Here is a 19,067-nt window from a genome sequence, read left to right on the forward strand (position 1 = left end):
TTTACCTGGCTTGGGAACTGGAATCCCAGTGCCCTTACGCCATATGCTGTTGATCAGTCACTCAAATGGTTTTGGATTTTGTACGGCCCAGGAGACGCTTTGCTGCACTCCCCAAGTCCATCTCCATGAGGGGCGCCTGAGATGGTGTGCCACAACCTCGCGCTTTATGGCCAAAACTGAACATACCTGCCAAAAGTGACGGGAGATAGAGATGAGTAGGTGAATTGTGTACTCCGACGATACGCGGGAGTTCTGCCCACACTTGCGATGATGGAGTATGTGCCGTCACGGAAGACACATACTATACCTGCCATCTCGAATCCTTTACGCCGTAGGTGTTTAATTACTATATGTTTGGTCATCTGACTAATTGCGAGAGATGCTGGAGGAGGAAACACTTGTTTGTTCTGCCGCAGTCGCAATTCCCAGCGTGGTTTTCAACAGACCCGCAATCACTTGGCGTTTGGAAAATTACGGCCAGTTTTCCCATGAGGTAGGCAGTGTTTCGGCACTTCGGACTGTCTTTGTTATCGCCATCCATTTGCTATGGTGATGTTATCTGACTTTGCGTTACATTGAAGAGCTAGGGAAGGAACGCAACTGGAAAGTACTCCAGTGTAACTACGGGGGATCCAAGAAGACTTACGTACTTCAGGTTTCAAGTCAAAAGTAGCACAACCTAAATTCAGCAAATTGCTTGCATCACTGAAATCTGCAGGACTCCCAAAGTGAGGGCTGGTGCTGTTCAATGATGAAAGAGATGAAATAATTCTACTTTTCTACTTAAAACGAAGTTAGAACTGTTGGTCTTGTCGTTCCGTTTTCCTGCCACTTACTGACTCAGTTGGTTCCATGGAGCCTTGAGGAACCTGAGGAAGCCTTTCCTTGACCTTCAGGTAGACAGTGGTCAGGCGGGAGAATTATATTTCCTCTTTGGGTTGATGTGGTTAGGCTTGAGTAAACAGGTGCTGAGATGCACAGTTCCACTGACCGAACTCTCGCAATGTTCTCGTTAGAGGAAATTTGGACCGTCTTTGTGGCATTGAACATTGCTAGGTTTAGGATGGTTCTCTATCAGTAAGCTAACAGACTTCCACTCTGCAGCTTTCGTACAGCCTCTTGAGCTTCTGTGAGGCAATGTACGTCTGACACTAAAAGGACACTCTTCAATTTTTATTGGCATAGCAATAGTCAAATTGCAGAATTAACGGCCTGGTTGGTTCACACCCCCTGTGGCTGGAAGCGATTGATAACAACCAAGTTAATCCTACCTTTCGTAAGAGACGACTAAAAGGAGCCCTAGAGGTTCTTGATTTGGGATCGCTGGTTGACGACCATTGCACACTTAGCTAAGTTCTAGCACTGCTTCAACTTACTATAGGAAGTCTCCTCACTTTCGTCTGTCTTACCCGACCTTCCTTGGCCAACACTAGTTCTTTTCTGACCCCTTAGGTATTTGGTATCGGGGCCTGCGGTGTCTTTCATTTTCAAGGCTTCGTGGCCCGTGTCTTTCTTCCGCTGATACCTTCATTTTTCCACATTATCAATTTAACTTCTGTTTAGTGTTAATAGAGGGTGGTTAAATTAAAACCACCACCACCACCACCACCACCACGACAACCACAACCACCACCACCACCACCACCACCACCACCACCACCCCATGAAGCACAGTTTCCACGCTTAGTACAGATGGAGGACTGTTGTGTGTCGTTATTGCAACAAAAGTAAAACCAACGTCTTCTACTTCAGCACTGACTTTCTGTCGGATTGTCACTGAAGAATTAGTGAACCTGAACGGACAGCCAAATGTTACTTTGCTCTTCTTAAAATGGTTCATCTTGAGCAGATGCCGAAGTAGACCTTTACGGTGGTTTTTGGGGAACTGTGATCAGAGACACATTTCGGACAGAGGTTTAACCAGCCCGAAAACTCGGTTCTGACGGATATTTCACTTTAACTTCTGCTTAACGTGTCCGAAGGCAGTGACTTCTATCTGAAGCATCATTGTTTTCGGAAGCAGTTTCTAATGTATTTACAGTCACGTCGTGGCTTTTCAGTTTCTGGAATGTCCGATTTTGTCCGAGTCTGCAGTTTTCAGCATTCCCAGCAAAGACGACACATCACATTACACAGTGGGTAATATTAGCGCTCCGCCGTGAACCATTAGTCTCTTGGAAACCGAGGATTTTATTACTCTCAGTGGAACACAGCTGTTTTCTAGCGGGATCGTCTATAATATTGTAGGTCTAGACCCACCTCCTAGTTGAAGACAAGCAGATGATCTTGCTTTGCCGAGCAACAGGATCATCTTCCGGCCAAGAGCAAACAGCGACCCCAGAAACAACTGCGATATTCTGAAGAGAGAAGAATTGCATGGATCTACTGTGCGACTCTTGGTGGCGGTCTGATGAGCCGGATAACAGAGCAGCTCCTCAGGGCTGCGGTCTCGATCTTTAGCCTTCATTTTCGTTTTTCACAAGATAATCTCTGACATCTGGGGTCTTTGTGTCGCTGTGATGAATTGTTACATATTTCTGTTTAAAGGGAAACAATTAATTTTTATGAATCCAACCTTGTCCGCCGCAGTAACAGAGAATGTATAAACAGCAGACAGGTCCTAAATACTTTCAAAGTTGCTTTTTCGCTAAATAGCAAACGGTATTTTCTGCGAGATTCCTCTGCAAGCAACACATCTCCTCAGAACTAATAACAGCTCAGTTTTTAATGAAGTACACATGTCTTGAGCTTTCCGCCTATAAATTTTTTAAAACTGGTGTCACGTTTCTATGTAGGAAAATCAAAGTTTCGCTCTGTACGTCTCTCAATCACGGCCGCCCATCATCGGTCTCGTGACTGACTGAGATCAATGTTCTAGCGGTGAGGCGTTGAAAACTTGCTCGTAGACCTGAGAGGAAGGCTGTTATGCTACCGTATTGAGGTATGGTGTGTAAGGTGTCCGTGTGTTGTGCGACGTGTGGGCGGTAGAGTGGTCCTTAAAACCCATACTTACCAGTATTGACACTGACACCTGCACTGTGGATAGGTAACAGTCCGACCATCCATTCTAATCTTACATCGCAGACTGCACGGTTGTATGTAAACATTGTCTGGCGATCCATCTTATCTCCACATCACAGCCTGTACAGTTTCTTGGTAAGAATGTCTGGCCGTCCATACATATATCACAATACAGTCTGCACGGCATCTTTGTAACATTGTCTGACTATCCACCCACTATTCACATCACAGCCTGTACAATTTCTTTGTAACATTAACTGACTATCCCCCCATTATTCACATCACAGCCTTCATGTTGGCCGGGTAACATCGCCTGGCCATCCATCCATATCTTACATCACAGCCTGTACAATTACTATGTAAAGTTGGCTGGCATCCACCCATACTTCACATCACAACCTGCACGGTTACTACGTGACATTTTCTGGCCATCCATCCGAACTTCATGTCACTGCCGGCACATTTGCTAGGTGAGAATTTTTGGTCATCCACCATACTCTACATCACAGGCGATAAAGTTTCTTTGTAACACTCTCTGGCCATCCATTCATACTTCACATCACATCCTGAAAGATTAATAGATGGCACTTTGTGGCATCCATCCGCACATTGCAACAGAGCGTTCAAAGTAACCAGATAACTATTTATAGCCATCCACCAATACTTCTCGTCACAGCCTCATGTTTACTAGGTAACATTTTCTGGCCATCCATCCATACTGAACATAAGAGCCGGCATGGTTACTACGTAACATTTTCCGGCCATCAATCCAATACGAATATCAAAGCCTGTACACTTAGTAGGTAACATTGACTGACCATCCACCATACTCGTAATCGTAATCTTTATTTTTCTACCAGATCTACAGCAATGAAGCCTTATTGATCCTTTACGGAAGAAAAATAATAATGCCTAGCCTAGTCTGCTTAAGTTGCTGTACACATATCAAAGCTCGTATAGTAAAAATAACTAACACCAAAAAAGGTTACTGGAAATGATAATAATCAATTGTCAATAAGTCACTGTTGTCTTTTCATATATAAACCAAACCTCAAAAAAAAAATCTCAATATTGCTGTTAAGAACAGGGATAAAACGAAAACTGATAGTATTGAAAATAATAAAAATCAAATGTCAATGCTTCACTGATGTCTTTTCAGATATCAACGATCTCAATATTGCTATTGATAAAAAGGGATAAAACGAAAACTAATATAACTACTGCTATAAGGTAATTCCATCTATTTTACAATATGGCAATACTAGTAATGGGAAACTAAAACTGGCAACATATAACTGGGCAGAGTACAATGCTGTGTCGGGCTGAATCAGCACTTAGGCCGCAGAGTATATCGCTTCCGGCCGGGATCTCATTCAGCGCATTCTCTCTTGAACACTGACCTTTCTTATATTCTACTTATGTTGCACACCTGACTACGTGTTACCTCCACTGTAATGCCTGAGTGCCATTTACTACACCTTAAGATTCTCTACTGGTAATCACACTTCAGCATCTAGTATTTCACTATATTAGTTACCTTTAAAGCCCAAGCAATTCGTCAACTAAGATGAAACCATATTAACTCACATATCACTAGGCTACTAGAGCCCCAGCTCATATTCCAACCATCTCCATATATTCACTTTCTCCTTAGCACCTGTCCTAGTTACACACACTCTCTTCCTCATTCACTACACACTTCACCATCTGGTATCATGCCTCTTCAGACCCACTTGTCATTTAACCGCTCTTGTCATGGCTATGTATAACATGCACACACTCCACTATTCTCCAGAACGCAGCAATTTACTTCCAACTACAGATTACCTTTTTTACTTCTTGTCACTATGCCTTCGTCTTCTCTGTTCTTTTTGCCCCATATCTCTCTTAGGCTCAAACTCCTCCCTTTCACTAGGGCACCTCTTGCTTCTTCTTCCTGACTCCCAGTCGTATTTTCGCTTCATTTGCGTGCTCTTGTTACATCCTGCGTTTCTACTCCCACAATCGCTCCCTGTTTTCTTCTTTTCTTCTTTCCCACTGGCCTCCGTTCTGGACTCCTTCAATATTGCCCTTGTCTCCCTTATTTCCCTCCTCATCTCTGCTAATACCTCCCTGTTCGCTACTTCGAATACTTCAGCTATCGCTCCATCCCTTTCTTTCTTTCTTTCTTTCTTGCTGCGAGCTTGGATCTGGTGCTTTATTGTCCTTGGTTCTTTCTTTACCTCCATGTCCGTCTTCGCCCACTTTACTGTCTCTGGTCTGTCTTACTTCCCCACTTTTCCCCACTACCATTTCGTCTTTGCTGTCATTTTCCATCTCTCGTAATTTCTTCGCAGTCCACACTCTGGTCCATATACCGTTAGTCACAACTAATTTTTGACCCTTAATATAGGCTCTCAACCCTTGTAATTTAGCCCTGGCCAAATGTTTCTTCAGTGTGTTAATGTTCTTTACCCCTTCTCTGCCAATGTCTTCTTTGATCCAAATTTTCGTGCTACGTATGTTGTCTGCACCTTTTAACACTGCTTCCGCCATCAAGGTGGAAAACAGCTTCAGTTTTATCGGTCTGTCACCCCTTTTTTGCCTATCCTTTCCACATCATCAATGCCAACTTCGCTAAAGTTAATTCTCATCATTTTCTGGATAATCTCCACTACTTTGTATGTTGTCAGTACTTTATCTTCTGCTTTATCTTCCGGTACTCCGTATATAAATAGGTGTTTCTTCCTCCGTTCTCGGTTACAGTCTTCAATTTCCGATCGCAGCTTCACCACCTCTCCTTCCATCTCCCTTATTCTTGTCTTGAGTGTTATAATCTCTCTCTCGTTGGATTCCACTTTGCTCATTATCTCGTCTGTTTTTCCCTGCATCCACCGTCGTATATGCTCAAATTCCTTCATTTGCTCCTTCATCATATTCTTAATCTGCTCAAACGGGCATACTTCTTCCACCACTTCCTTCACCACTTCTTTTATGACCTCCACGTCTTCCCAGTTCATGTTGCCACTAGTAGTCGGGCCAGGGTTTACCTCTACACCTCCTATAGTTAGTAGTACCAATATCACCGCTGCCGCTAATATCATCTCGTCCATCATTCTTGCTTCCATTATACCTCCTTTATTTCTAGCTATCTCCTTTCCCTCTTTCCTCTGCCATCTCCCAATAGCTGCACGATATTGCTCCACTCCAATCATCTTCCTCTTCCCACTCGAATTACTATACCAGGGTTCACCGTTCACATTCCACGCTGACTCTCCTGGCACCTCCACACAATACGTCCGTCCCCGAACGCTGACTAGGTTAGACTGACCATACTCCATATCAGAGCTTGTACAGTTCCTCTGTAAAACTTTCTGGCCATTCAAACATACTTCACATTTATGAGTCCGTACAGTTTCTAGGTAATATTGTCTGGCCGTCCATCCACATCTTACATCAGAGCCTGCGCGATTGCGAGGTAACAATGTCTGGCCGTCCATTTAAACTTCATATCAGAGCTTGTACATTTCCTTGGTAGCATATTCCTGCCACCAAACCATACTTCACATCACAGCCTGTACGGTGGCTAGGTAACATTTTGTGACCATCCATCCATACCTTATATCACAGACTGCACTGTTGCCAGGTAACATTTTCAGGCCATCCATCCATACTCCATATCACAGCCTGTACTGTTCCTTGGTAATGTTTTCTGGCCATCAACACATATCCCACATCACAGGCTGTACAATTTCTTGGTAACATTATCTGGCAATGCATCCATACTTCACATCAAATCCTGCATGGTTGCTAGGTGACATTGTCTGGCCATCCATCCATACTCCACATGACGGCCTACACAGTTACTAGGCAACATTCTCTGGCCATCCACCCATATTCCACATCACAGCCCATGCAGTTTCTTGATAACATTGTGTGGCCATCAACCAATACTTCACATCACAGCTTTCATGTTTAGTATTTAATATTTTCTGGTCATCCATCGATACCTTACACCAGAGCCTGCACGGATGCCAGGTAACCTTGTCCGGCCATCCACCCATACTTCACATCAGAGGCTGCACAGTTACGGGCGATCAACCCATACTTCGTATCACAGATTTAATGCTTGGTAGGTAACATCTTCTGCTCATCAATTCTCAGCCTGCACGTTTGTTAGGCAACGTTGTCTAGCCATCCGTCCATACTTCATAACACAGCCTGTATTACACTAGGTAACATTTTCTGGCCGTCTATCCGTAGTTTACCTCACAGCCTGTACTGTTACTATGTAACATTTCCTGACCATCTATCCATAGTTCACATCGCAGCCTAAAAGGTACTATGTAACATTGTCTGGCAAACCAACCATAATTCACATTATTGCCTTCGAGTTTGGTAGGTAATATTTTCTGGCCATCCATCGATACTCCACATCACAGCCTTCACGTTTGGTAGGTAATATTTTCTGGCCATACTTCCATAACTAACATCACAGCCTGTACCGTTAGTAGACAACATTGTCTGGCCATCCATCCATACTTCACATCACTGCCTGTAGAGATTCTTGGTAACCTTTTCTGGCCAACCACCCATACTTCACATCACATCGAGCATGGTGGCTAGGTATTATTGTCTGGCTATCCCCTATACTTCACATCACGGCCTTAATATTTGCTACGTAACATTTTCTGGCCATCCATTCATCGTAATACCACAGCGTGCACGGTTGTTTGGAAACATTGTCCGGTCATCCACCATACTCCACATCACAGCCTGCACAGTTTCTCTGTAACATTGTCTGGCCATGCATTCATACTTCACAACACAGCCTGAACAATTTGTAGGTAACCTTGTCTGTCCATTCATTCATATTTCACAACACAGCCTGTACAGTTTCTGGGTAACATTGTCTGGTCATGCATTCATACTTCACAACGCAGCCTGCACAGTTACTACTGCATATTGTCTGGCCATCCATCCATACCTTGCATCACAGCCTGCAAGTTTGCCATATAATATTGGATGGTCATCCATCCACACTTCACATTACAGTCTGCGCTGTTCCTAGGTAAAATTGTCTGAGCATCCATCCATACTTCATATCACAGCTTTCATGTCTTGTAGATAACAATTTCTGGCCATTCGTCCATCCTTCATACCATAGCTTCCACGATTACCACGTTACATTCTCGGGCCATCAACGCATACTTCACATCACAACCTTCAATTTTGTAGGTAATACTTCCTGGCCATGCACCCATACCTTACATCACAGCCAGAATTGTTACTGGGTAAAATTATCTGGCCATCCAACATTCTTCACATCACAGCCTGCGCAGTTACTGATAACTATGTCTGGCCATCAACCCATAGTTAAAATCACATCCTTATTGTTTGCCAGGTGATATTTTGCGGTCCTCCATCCATACCTTACATCACAGTCTGCACGGTTACTAGGTAACACTTTATGCCATCAATCCATACCCCACATCACAGCCTGCAAGGTTGCTAGGTATCATTGTCTTGCAATCCATCCGTACTTCACGTTACAGCCTGTACTGTTTCCTGGAAGCATTTCCCGGCCATCCATCAATACTTCACATCACAGCCTGTACAGTTGCTAAAGTTACGCATTTGTCGACTTATTTCTGATGATCTCCGGCCATAAGACTTTTATGTCCAAAGGAAGTACGAATATCATTTTCAAAGGTAAACAACTCCATCTTGAGCTAACAGGATACATATGTTTATTTTTATCATCTTTATTATTAATACTTGGAATTAACTCTCCGGTGGTCGCGCGGATCACAATTGCGATCCATACTTTCTATGTGATATGGGGCTGTTTTGTGCTACTTATTCAATGAATATTATTGTGCATTGTGAAAAGAACTCTATCTTCTGTACAGTGTAATATTATTATGTGTGCATTTATAAGATACACCTGAAATATTACTGGGATTGTGATTTGTCTCACTCAGTCCCTCCACTACCTTCCTCAATGTCTGGTTCATAGATTTATTTTCTCACAGTCATCCAATTTGCTCCCATATACCAATAAACTCATGACACGGTGCTTATATAAGCACAGGAACTGAGATTAGACACTGTAATAAGAAACGAACAAAGTCAAAAGAAGCCACGCTAGTGGCCGCACTGATCACAGTTGTGATCCACAAGAATAAATTGTTTTATAACGCAACGGCCATCAGTCAAGGGTTAGCAGACTCCTGCGTGTCAGAGAGGGGTCGAGGCGTGAGGAAGGTTCAGGGATGCTCAGGGTCAACAGTGATACCAACAAACAGTAGCGAAGAAACTAAACGGCTGGATCACTATTGTGATTCACGCGACCACTGGAATGTTAAGTTTTGCAGCATTAATGAAATAATCATCAAATGGACACTATCAAGTCACTGCTACCCATAACCTTCGAACATTCATCTGAAATGAAATATGTTATTTGAATGATATAGCAAAATGCCTACATTCACGCTTAATAGTTAATAAGTAATATTTTCTGGCCATCGATCCATACCTTACGTCAGTGCATGCTCGTTTACCTACTAACTTTGTCTGGCATTCAATACATACTTCACATCACAGCCTGTACAGTTGCTTGAGTTACACAACAGGTTAACGTTATGAGCCCAAAATCAAAGTGAAGTGTAGGCGAACAATCGAACTCCTTGAAAACACTAGCTGGGCTCGTGGCCCGACGATACAGAGGCTAACTACTGAAGTGACTAGCTGGAGAAAATCTTTACGTCACAGAATTTAAAGATTGAAAAGGTTACATAATTCTAGTCACCTCAAAATCAACATGAGAGGGAAGTCGAGAGAGTAACTCATTCTCCATTCCCTAATGAAGTTTAAGTTATATACAGCTGTTAGAAGTTTCCTTTAGAAGTAGAACTTAACAATTTATGTTACATGGTTCAATTCGGAAACCTTCCCCTCAAGTAAGCCTTCACTTAATACGGATCGACTGTCATTACCTGTAGATGCTCGACGACTCGATGATGGGCGAGGCCCCGCCTCCTTTGTACACACACACAAACTAGACCAGAGCGATTAGCAAGACAAAGTGGCTCGAAAAGTGGGAAGATTATACACTCAAGAAGAAGGTTCCCGATAACACTGGGGTAAAGCCCGACACCCCCACCCCCCAAATTCTTATTGGATAATTTTCATAGGTACATGAAAATCCCTACTGGTTGAAATAAATATATAAATTTCCTATTGGTCAATATTGGAAGTCGGCGGTCAGAGACAGAAGTGTAGTAAACCATTGAACATAACAACACAAAACATAATCAACTCAGTTTAGGAAACCTAGGAAAAACAAATATCTTCAGAATTTTAGTAGTTCCTTTTTAATAGAGATATCCAAATTTGTTGCGCTAATTGTTGCCATCTTCAATTTCAGATGTCGTTCTACAATGCGCATGATTTAAATGAGTGGGGCAGGTGTACCCACCGGTACTCATATTTCATGACTTTTTGTATAAAATATTGTAAATTGAACATTATTACACTTTGTGAACAAGGCGATATTATTCTTAAACTTCAATCATCGGCGAATCACCTAGAATTATACTTCAATGCTACCTTCAGAGCATTAATACACAGAGTGAATGTTGCAGCGTGAGGCCAATATCATTATCAGATCATCGGGGATTCGAAATAGGTTCTGAGGGGATATATGGTTAATTGTCAAACAGTGGCATTCGGAAAGGTCATGAATTCGAAACATGGGAGGTACTTATTTAGCTGCTCTGGTTAAGCGTAAATTACAATGAAAACCGTGGATATAAATGGATATTTACAGCGGAAATCCTTCCTGAAGGTGACCTACCATAGATTACAATCTCATTATAATCGTATTTTTGTAAGTATTTGTTGTTTAACGTCAATTATTTATTAGAATATATAAGACATTTATTTTTTGCAATTACCGCATCATATTATTCGGATTAATGGTTGAGGGTAACATTTGAAAGTTCTTCATAAGGAAATGTAGCCTAATTTTAAATATTAATGAGAATGACATCTAAAATAAACACTTCATAACTTTCACAAACAGCTGTAAAAACTGTATTTACCATTCTTGGTGTACTGAAATATATCTACACCAAGCAATGCGCAAACACAGCTACACGAGTAGCGTACAGCGCCACCAGATGAACTCTCAGGAGCAAAAGATAAACAGGTAACAAGAAATGTTCACTTATCATCAGTCGGAAAATACACAATACACTAGTTCAATTGGCACTGGTTGTATATGAGTCTTTTATAGTATGCTGCTTCAACAATAATGATCATAATAATAAAGGGATACATAAAAAGCAACACAGGTGAAATTTCACTCCACCTAATAATTTCGGCTTGGTAAAGCACATTATAACTAATGCGCATGCCACATTTGAAATAGGCCTATAAATAGGAACCGCTGAAGAAAAGAAACATCCTGCTGGTAAAGTGTGGTGTGGGAAATTAAGAATTGTTGGTACTGAATTTGGCTTAATTTTAATTCCCACATCAAGAGCTTCGTTATGAAAACATTCCGGTGAGAAATGCTTCGAGCATAATGTTGAATGCTTGCCAGGCAAGAAATTCTCCCTTCTTAATGCAATTACACATATTCTTCCTTGCCTCATTAGCTTGAAAACTGAAATCAATTAAAGCACAATATTCATAATTACAGCACCCGGGAAACTGAAACTGTAACTAAAAAAATAAATTACACGTGATTTTTCGTATTGTACAGACACCTGACAAAGACTTTATAAAGCATATAATCCTCTCACACCATCGTAGTTTGTCATTACATACGAAACCACAGATTAATTTAGGTAAATGTTAACCTCCTGCTCCCATCGAATTGAGCCTCATTTGATCATAATAAAACTTTATTGAATATAAAAATGTGAATTTTTTCATACAGCGAAATTCAGTGCTCTTACAGCAGTATTTTGACGAAGACCGCCAAAGAATATCCTTAAGCCACTCATGTTTCTTAAAATCACGTTCTGTTTGGGGCAATAAGACAATTATCTCGGCGAAAAACAGCTCACCAGTGCGCACTAGATAGCGTAGAAAGTAGGACAACCCACCCAGACGTGTGGGAATTTTCCGCTGGTTGCGAGACAAGGAACCACGGAGCAACGAAGAGAGAAGTTGGAAAGACCTTCCTGAAACCCCTAAAAATGAAGTGAAATCGTCCAGACAGACAATCATCAAAATACCTCAGCCAATGAAAATTCGCCATTCTAAGTATTTCAGTGTTAGCGCTCTGTTTTATTAGTCACTATAGGCTATCAATCGGAAGTTACAGATAATTTTGTGGTAATAATACTCCGATTTATAAAGCGTAAATAGTGGAGGAAGAAAACTTATCAGATGTGTGGCCGACAGTTAATAGAGTGAAACACGGGACAATCAGTATTGCCGCCATTTCTCAACCACGTCACTCAGTCCGAAATATTCCAACCCAAGCCGTCAGAATTATTTCAAATTCAGTGATCAACTTTGCAACCACGATACAATAATGGAACCGCTATATTGGAATGTTCCAAGAAAATGAAAAGTTAATAACCCATGATGTAAAATTATAATTTATTATAATGCTATAATTGGTGACACTAATTGTCAGTAATAAACATTTAAATGGTGGTTATTAAACTATTGTAATGCACTTTACATCAATGATGATCGAAATAACAATTAAGGCATTGTCAAATGTAAGATGAATTAGTAATGTGATAGTTAATTAATTAATTAATTTAAGGAAAGTTCATAATCATTTAGAATAATAGTAAACTTCTGGAAATCTTCCAAGCTGGCGTTAGAACAAGATTTCAACACGTTTCCAGCTTGATACTCTATGTTTATATTGTGTTTTATCAGTCAGTAGAAGTAGGGGAGCTGTGGGCGTCAAAATCCACCTCGTCAGCATTATTTTTGCTGAGTCAGCACCGAGGTCATTGACCCTGAGATCATTGACTCCGGTCACGAGACTATGACGTCATCACCACGTGCTATTGTTAGTAAACAAAGCCACGTTCTCTTGTTTGTGAACAAAGCCACGTGCTTTTTGACAGCCACGTGCTTTTTGATAGCTGTCTTCAACAACGCATCGCTAACCTCAGTGCTGCCATCTTAATGGGCCTAAACCTCAGTGCTGCCAACTTAACCTTACTAGCGCAAGATTTGAATCGGTAAACAAATCAACGTGCTTTTTTGACAGCTGTCATCCGCCATCTTGCATCGCTAACCTTTGAAATGTTGAACAGCTAAGTGAGATCAAGCTATATACTTCGTTGCCAGTGTCTTTAACGGAAACGTTCCTCGAGGTCACATACCTGGATGTTCTATGGTGCTGACTATCCGCACTGTCCTCAGCCTGTAGACCAGCTTCAACCACTTAATTCGACGATACTGTGCAAGTATACTGCTCTACTCAACTCCCAATTAGAGAGCGTCATATGGTCTGCAACCCTTAGTAACAAAGGAGGCAGAGAGCTGCTAATTTAGTCACAAGGAAGATGGTTCTGGGGCGAACACTAACTCATATTTAACAGTTTTATTACATTGAAAAAATTTATTTACATTGGTACAAGCCTTAGCACAGAATACCATTCGCTTCCAGGCAACGACACAACACAGAGTTCTTTGTTACCGGCAGGATCCCTCACTGTTGTAACACTGAATCTCGTGAGTGGAGGAAGGGCTCCTTCTCACCTCCAAGGCGCAGGTAAGGATCGTACTACGGATAGAGGGAGACACACTAGATTACTGTTGTGTGTCCAAGTAACTTACTTATTCAATGAGCACTGCTCTAGGAAGCGTACCACTTCATGGTGCCTTCCCCCCTCCGTTTGGCAAGGGTCAGAGCTGTGCAACTATTACTCTTAGCATCGAGACTAGTGGGGTATAGTGTGGTGAGGTACTTCACTACTTCAAAGTGACCTCCACGTACAGCCCAGTGTAATGGTGTGTAACCACCACTAGTCTTAACATTGAGACTAGTGTGGTCACGTGTGGTGAGGTACATCATTACTTCAAGGTGACCTTCACATGCAATCACATGTAGTGGAGGGTAATCATCAATAGTCTTAACATTGAGACTAGTAGGTTATAGTGTGGTGAGATACCTCACTATATCGAGGTGACCCCACTGAGCAGCTTGTACAAGAGTAGTACCCAGCAACTCCCCAGTAACACCTACCTCCTCCACCAGGTACATCACCACCTCCACGTGGCCCTGTACGGCTGACAAGGAAAGTGCAGGCACTCCTTGTCTGTGGGTACCAATATTCACATCAATGTCACTCCTTCCAAAGGACAGTCCTCTCAACCTCGATTTTCTCCTTTCCTACCAGAGCCTCCATAACATGCAGCTGTCCCCTTCTGCAGCATGGTTCAAATCGGCACGCTTCCAGTCCACACAGGGATTTCTTGCAAGAAGGAAATCCACCACATTGATATATCCCTGATCAGCGGACCAATATAGAATTTGCTGAAGGATTTCGTGACCTGGTTCGTACTGGAAGACCAGTTCCCGGCACTGTGGACCTTCCTATCTTTTCCGCCAATCCTCTCTCTCTGTAGAGGAAGTTTCTATCTCATCTCGCACGCCAGCTCTTTCTTCTCAACAACCTTCTCTCCGTCCTTACATGCTCTTTCCATTTCCTCCTCTCTATTCTTACATACTCTCTCCAACTCCTCTTCTCTCTCCTTACGCGCTTTCTCCATATCCTTTGCTTTCTTCTCAAACACCTTTTCCCTCTGTTCTATCACCATCTCCTTTACAGCACATCTTCCCATGAACTAGCGCTGTACTCTGTCTCCTTAGGGCTTCTTCCCAATTCTTCCACCGCTCTCGTGTCATCTTTCGGCTGCAACTCCCTCCTCTCCACATGTTCCGCCAGTGACCCACAGAGTGCCGCAGACAGTCGCACCGAGTCTGGAACACACAATAACACCACAAATTAACAGAGAGTCCTCCTTAGAGCCGGTTTACATGGGATCATGTTAATGAAACTGGCCATCATGAGAATTACCTGAAAGGAAATTGATTAAGTTACGAAGTGCTGCAGACATGGCAACCCTATTACAATGTTCCACTGTCAGCTGAGTGGCACTGTATTCAGGTTGCCAACAAAGAAAGAAAGAAAGAAAGAAGGAATAAATTGCACGCTAAAAGATGATTTAAACATTGAATTTATTTGCAATGTAGAGCCCTCACCTGCCACACGTTTTATATTGAACTAACTGTATTTCTCAATGTTGACGGTTCAATGTTTTCTTCTAGGATTGTTACGACCTGTCAAGTATCTATGATGTGAATTTTTGGAGATTTCTTTACTGTGAGAGTAATTGATATTCTACACTTTTTTAATTTTAGTTTTAAAGTTAATATTTTAAATTAAATATTCTATTATTCTGTGTTAGGTTTTTTTGCAGCTCAGTTTGTCTACGGAATAGTTCATCCTTTCAAAGCAATAGCAACCCTCGATTCCCTATTCAAAGAAAGTTTAACAACTATAATTAATGCCAGACTCAGCTTGAGGTCCTCTAGCCGCTAATACCACGCTCAGAAGCTAAGAGCTCATAACACCCCTTTCTAGTTGTTTCTTAGAGCAGCATTCGATCACCCTCCTACCTATGTGACATCACTTCACGAGAGTCGCAAGTTAGGAAGGACATCCGGTTAGGAGGATAGAACCTCGAATTGGGGTAATATGAGAAAAGAAGCCCTAGCACAGCATCCACCAGGTTAGTGCATAAGAGCCCTTGTATACACGTGCTTCTACTTACTTGTGTCAGGCCACTCACTTTCATCTATCCTATCCGACCTTCCTCGGTTAACACTTGTTCTTTTCCAACCCCCACGCTATTACGTTTACGAGGGCTAAGGAGTCTTTAAATTCCCCGCCTTTCGTAGCTCTTGTCCTTCTTTGGCTGATACCTTGCGCGGTCGCTCCACTCCCCAAGACCTAAGGTCGCTTTTCAGCGTTAAGCCTCAATGAATAAAGCACATTGTGTATTAAGACATACACCATCTCCCTAGTACCATGTCAAGTCCTAGGAGTTTAATGCGTGGCCAACGCGACGTTAGGCCTACAGGAGCATCGAACGTGAAGTGTAGGTAGGGATTTTATTCTGTATTCGGGAATTCTGATAATACGCGAAATCCTGCAGAGCTCAATTCCGGCACTACATTATTTTTACCTATTGTATTGGGTATTCAGTATAAAGATAGGTTAGGTCTTCCTGCGTGATTGTACCTAAGTTGCGAACATGTAGAAAAATGAACTTTGTATTCCATTGGTCAGCAAATACATCCAAACTAGTCAACTTGCACGAGCAGTTATTTTTTTGCTGATATGTGCATCCTAGGTTCACCGTTTCTAGAATTTCCAAGATGCTTCCCAATATTACGCCCCCTATGAGTAAAACATTTGTATTACACCATATCCCTAGTCCTGTGTGTAGCCATCAGCTCCCACAAATCTCAGGATGAAAGTCGAATCTCAAACTTGAGACTGTAACGCCCTTGTAAAGTTAAGCCTGGCGTCAAACGCATGGGTTAACCTGGCACATTTGACCATAATCACGTCAGCAATTAGGTCTCGAGATGTTAACGCGTGGCTGAGGCGGGGTGATGTACTGGTCATCCTCCTCAGTTGTATTCCCCGACCCCAGAGTCTGTAGCTCTAGGACACTGCCCTTGAGGCGGTAGAGGTAGGATCCCTCGGTAAGTCCGATGGAAAAAAAGATCCTGGAGGGTAAACAGATAAAGAAGAAGAAGAAGAAGAAGAAGAAGAAGAAGAAGAAGAAGGGTTTATGGAATTGCCTCTATAAGGCTCTGTGTATGCCTATTTACCACCGTGTCCTAGCAGCGCCCCCCTGAGTTAGCCCTCCCTTTTAGTCACCCTTACGACTGGCAATACACCATTGATTCAATTCTACCCCTCCATCTCACCTCATAAAAAATGGGGATATGGGTGGAGTGACGTCATCATAGTAGCAAGAGTTGTAGTGACGTCACCGCGAACAAGCTTTGACCTGTAGCTGAAGACTCCAAGTTCTCTCAAGTCATAACACACTGTCGCATTCCTTTACTACGCCAGATAGGAAAAATACAACTTAGCTCGCAAAGTCATTCTCTTTTTTCTGCTGACATGTACATGTCTCCACATTTACTGTATTCAGTATATCTTCATCGTACACATATTTCAATCAGGGTGAGAATATTTGAAGTGCACTTAAGCTCTTTTAGTTTTTGAGTTTATGTCAACTCCACGTTCGAATCCTGAGGAGTGGCATTTACTCTGCTCACCTAGGGTTGAAGTGCCCCCTACAAGTGTTAGCGAAGGAGGTTAAATAGACGACAGCTTAACACACAACATGCCTAGACTCATATACAGACCCCCGCGATTTCGCCAATGCAGACACAACAACAAGACAGCTTGCTCGGCTCCTACCTAAGGCAAGGGTGTCCCTGGATGAGCTTTACTCTTATAGAACCCCAACATATCAGAATGAAGTATCCTACAAGATTTGGCCCAGGAGGTTAGATAGACAACAGCTTAGCACACAACATGTCTAGACTCAACTAAATACCCCTAGTTCACAAATGCAGACACAACAACGGCACAGGTTGCTCGGCTCTTATTAAAGGCAAGGGTGCCCCTGGAGTAGCTTTACTCTTTTAGAACCCCACAGCATCAGAATAAAGTGCCCTGCAAGAGTTGGCCAAGGGGGGTTAGATACACAACAACTTAGAATACATCATGCCTAGACTCAGCTAAAGCCCCCAGTTCGCCAACTCATGCTCTCTCAAGTCACGCACCTCTTTTAGGAGCCTATTTCGACAGTATTCCATAAGATAACGGCATCCTATTGTCTGAAGGTGTCAGAGGACGTAACGCGTGTCTAGTATCATAATCTCCAGAAATCCCTTCTACAGCTGTTGTATTGTATCCAAGGGACGAGCTAAACCTTGGTATAAAAACTCCTACTTTCAGCTGGAAATTTATCACAGGCAATGTGCTTCAATGTTGTAGCAAACACTTGTACTGAATTGTGGATTTGTGACAATTTGGCCTATATTCTACAGAGTCCTTGTTGTTACCCCGTTAAGTCTTAAACTTATTACCATATTATAAGTTCAATATTAATAGTTCATGGTGTAGGTTACTGTAGTCATGCACTTCAACAGATAAGTGGTCCTGAGTTCGGGATACAAGTTGCTACAAAATAGGTGTGGCCACGTCAAGAACATTCTGAGTTGTAGCCCTCCCTGTTAAAAGCCACTGCAGTGAGCTGAGAGTTTCATCAACGGCATTCTGTGAGAAAGAATTCCCAGACCACACTATATTTTCATCGGTCTGTTTTCACATCGATTTTGCTGTATGGGAGTGAAAGCTGGGTGAATCTGGGGGTACACTGTTTATGAGATATAAGTAACAGACCTGAAAGCAGTGAGAATGACTGCTAGTACAACCAGGTGGAAACAATGGCAGGAGGATATTCGGAATGAGGGTAGTTCAATTCCAATTCGTACATTACAGCTGCTGATTTAGTGTGGCTTTGGTGGTGGGGTCATGTTTGGCGAGTGGCGAAGAATAAAGTACACTGCCATAGAGGGTAAGAGAAGTACAGAGAGGACCAATACGATGATGGTTAGACTCAGTTCTTAACGAGATAAAGATTAAAGCTATGAAAATAAATGAACCACAGAGGGTTGCAGACTGAACGCAAAATACGTGACAGTTGGAAATTAAGAAGTATTTATAAAGATAATAATAAGACACACTTCCCGAGTCTTTGACAGTAATTTTTGTTTGTATCAACCTGTCCTTATTACGAATATTCCTCCTTCCAAGATGCGCAGGGATGAAATGACGCCAGACGCCGCTAGCTGCAGGATACACAGCTTGGTCACGTGTCACAGCTTATCGCTTCTCTCAGAATACCTGATGTATTCAGGCATGTGGAAAAAACAACTTCAGGAGAAAAGAATTAACAAGTAGATTTTGAGATAAAACAAACAACAC

The sequence above is a fragment of the Anabrus simplex genome, chromosome X (assembly GCF_040414725.1).
Source record: "Anabrus simplex isolate iqAnaSimp1 chromosome X, ASM4041472v1, whole genome shotgun sequence".
NCBI lineage: Eukaryota > Metazoa > Arthropoda > Insecta > Orthoptera > Tettigoniidae > Anabrus > Anabrus simplex.